The following is a 3,342-nucleotide window of genomic DNA, read 5'->3' as shown; positions in this document are numbered from 1 at the left end:
CTGAATGAATGTTTCTTCTTTAGCTCCTTGGTTGTTGGCCTTCTATACAGTTCCATTTTTCTGGCAGTTCTGGTTACTTTTTGTTTTTAAATTTGTTGTTGTCCTTCTTTTGGTTGTGGAAAGAGGCAAAGTGTATCCACTTACACTTCCATCTTGGCTGGAAGTCTGTTACCAATCCTCTTTTCATATTTTTAGTAAGTCCTTCAACAATAACAATGAAAGTAGTGACCCTGCTACCTATCAGCTGCCTGAAGGATACTGGGATGAAAATAATAGGAGATGAGTGGGGGCCAGAGAATGTGCAGGGGGGTTGGCAGTCCCCTTGTGAAAGTGGCTATTTCTGGTTGGTCCTTCAAATGATTGTTTTGCATTCAGGCCTAAAATATCCCACTTATAAGAGATGATGATGAAGCCAAGGTGCTTTGGCATGTCAGCGGTGCTTTTAGCTGTAACCCTCAATAAATGAGGTGCCAAGAAGTTGCTAATGTTTTCTGTGCCTTTTTAAGTTGAGTCAGGAAAAATGGGTGGGAGAGGGAGAGGGATAGTCTGTATGCTACATCAGAAGGGAAGATGCTTCCCATTACTGCCTGTGATGACAGTTATTAACAAATAGATGTTTCCAAATTTATGCCACCCCCCCATTAATGTGCTTATTTATAGAACTGATTTGAAAGTTAAATAAGAGCTTTATCTTTCCTCAATTTTACAGTGGTAAAGAGATGATAAACATGCTGATGGCTTACATTATTCCATAAGTATTTGCCTACGTATTGATCATTGCCTCGAGATCTGTTGTCTTACTCTGTTCTGAGTGTTTTTTCTTTCCCTTGCTTCTCATGCCATGGTGTTTCTGGCTATAATCCTCATTTCCTTACAGCTTGCCAAACTGCAGCTCCTTTTTGGTGCCAAGTTTTTCTTATAATCCTCATCCTGATGAGAGATTTGCAGAGAAGTTGGCCCACAGATACAATACAGTACGTATCTTATTGACAGTGTACATGTAACATTTTTAGTGCCCTGAGACTGTTATATTCATCTCCCATTGTATGAACATGATTAAGATCACATCAATAATTAAACAACAGTCTCTTGCTCATCTTTGGTTTAGCTGAGAGCTGTATGCATGTTGATGTCAAAATGTTTCTGCTGAATGAATGAACAATGGTTATTTATATCAACCTATGTATCACCTTTCTGGAGTAGAGCTGTGCGTGGCTATGTAATATCCTGTCCTCAGAAGGAACAGTTTCACCTATAAGAAACATGGATGAGGTGGGAGGCAGCAGCATTCACATTTAACTTGTAGATTTGGTTCTAAGAACACTCTGTCTCCTACAATGCTGGGCAAATTTCCCATGATGCTCAGCACAGAAGCAATTAGGGAGGACTGGCTTTGGGATAAAGGAAGCAAGAGGCAAATTTGATCTTGGATGCCAATAGTGTCCCCCTAAATTTCAGGTCCTGGTACCTGTGCATGTGGCCTTATTTGGAAATAGGGTCTTTGCACACGAAGTCATACTAGACTATGTGGGCTCTAGTCCAGTATGACTGGGGTAAGAAGGACATGTGAAGACATAGCTGCAAAAGGAGGAATGCCAAGTAACAATGGAAACAGAGATTGAAGTAATACAAGTAGAAGCTAGGGAGTGTCAAGCATTGCCAGCAACCACCGGAGGACAGGAGGAAGCAAGTGAGGATGATTAACCTAGGAGTCTTTCCCAGAGCCTTCAGGGGAAGCAGTGCCCTCCTGCCATCTTGATTTCAGACTTCCAGCTTCCACACTGTGAGAGAATAAATTTCTGTTGTTCTAAACCACACAATTTTTGGTTATTTGTTACAGCAGCACTAGGAAAGCAGCACAATGCCCCTTACTTCATAATGAAGTAGTTTAGTGTCTTGTGTAGTCTCTCTCACTCCCCTGGTATGCTATGCCCTTATCCCAAGGCTTTATCCATGTATTAGTCAAGGTTGAGTAAGGTAAGCAGAAAGCACTCTAGGTGTAGTAAGCAGGAAGTGACTGAATATAGAGAATTATCTGCTCGCACACTGTTAGATGAATTAAGTAGTGAAGGTCAAGGGAACCTTGCTAATATCAAGAACTTAGGGCTTTCTGCCGGTGGATGCCGCTGAGTAAGCATCATTGAAGTTCCCTCTCCTGCGGTCGTCATGTCTAAGTCAGAGTCTCCCAAAGAGCCGGAACAGCTACAGAAGCTCTTTGTCAGAGGTTTGAGCTTTGAAACAACAGATGAGTCTGAGGAGCCACTCTGAGCAGTGGGGAACGCTCACAGACTGTGTGGTTATGAGAGCTCCAAACACCAAGCACTCCAGAGGCTTTGGGTTTGTCATGTAGGTCACTGTGGAGGAGGTGGATGCAGCCATGAATGCAAGGCCACACAAGGTGGAGAGAAGAGTTGTGGAACCAAAGAGGGCTGTCTCACAAGAAGATTCTCAAAGACCAGGTGCCCACTTAACTGTGAAAAAGATTTTTGTCGGTGGTATTAAAGAAGATGCTGAAGAACATCACCTAAGAGATTATTTTGAACAGCATGGGAAAATTTAAGTGATTGAAATCATGACTGACCGAGGCAGTGGCCAAAAGAGAGGCTTTGTTTTTGTGACCTCTGATGACCCTGACTCTGTAGACAAGACTGTCCTTCAGAAACACCGCACTGTGAGTGGCCTCAACTGGGAAGTGAGGAAAGCCCTATCTAAGCAAGAGAGGGGTAGTGCTTCATCCAGCCCAAGGGGTCCTAGTGGTTCTGGGAACTTCGGAGGTGGTCATGCAGGTGGTTTTAGTGGGAATGACAACTTTGGTCGTGGAGGAAACTTCAGCGGTCGAGGTGGCTTTGGTGGCAGCTGTGGTGGTGGTGGATATGGTGGCAGTGGGGATGGCTATAATGGATTTGGTAATGATGGAAGCCATTTTGGAGCTGGTGGAAGCTACAATGATTTTGGCAATTACAATGATCAGTCTTCAAATTTCGGGCCCATGAAAGGAGGGAACTTTGGAGGCATAAGCTTTGGCCCCTATGGTGGTAGAGGCCAATACTTTGCCAAACTACGAAACCAAGGTGTCTATGGCTGTTCCAGCAGCAGCTATGGCAGTGGCAGAAGGTTTTAATTGCTGCCAGGAAACACAGCTTAGCAGGAGAGGAGAGCCAGAGAAGTGATAGGGAAGCTACAGGTTACCACAGATTTGTGAACTCAGCCAAGCAGTGGTGGTAGGGCCTCGCTGCTACAAAGAAGATATGTTTTAGACAACACTCATGTGAATGGGCAAAAAAACTCAAGGGCTGTATTTGTGACTAACTGTATAACAGGTTATTTTAGTTTCTGTTCTGT

The 3,342-nt window shown here is 43.7% G+C and overlaps 1 pseudogene; it reads left to right on the top strand.

Moving 5' to 3' along the window:
- The first annotated feature begins 2,166 nt into the window (after window positions 1–2,166).
- On the top strand, window positions 2,167–3,121 carry LOC112313383 (heterogeneous nuclear ribonucleoprotein A1-like; annotated as a pseudogene).
- The last annotated feature ends 221 nt before the right edge of the window (window positions 3,122–3,342 follow it).

The sequence above is a fragment of the Desmodus rotundus genome, chromosome X (assembly GCF_022682495.2).
Source record: "Desmodus rotundus isolate HL8 chromosome X, HLdesRot8A.1, whole genome shotgun sequence".
Classification (NCBI taxonomy): Eukaryota; Metazoa; Chordata; class Mammalia; order Chiroptera; family Phyllostomidae; genus Desmodus; species Desmodus rotundus.
The sequence above is the reverse complement of the archived record's forward strand: the minus strand, read 5'-3'. Positions and strand labels throughout refer to the sequence as shown.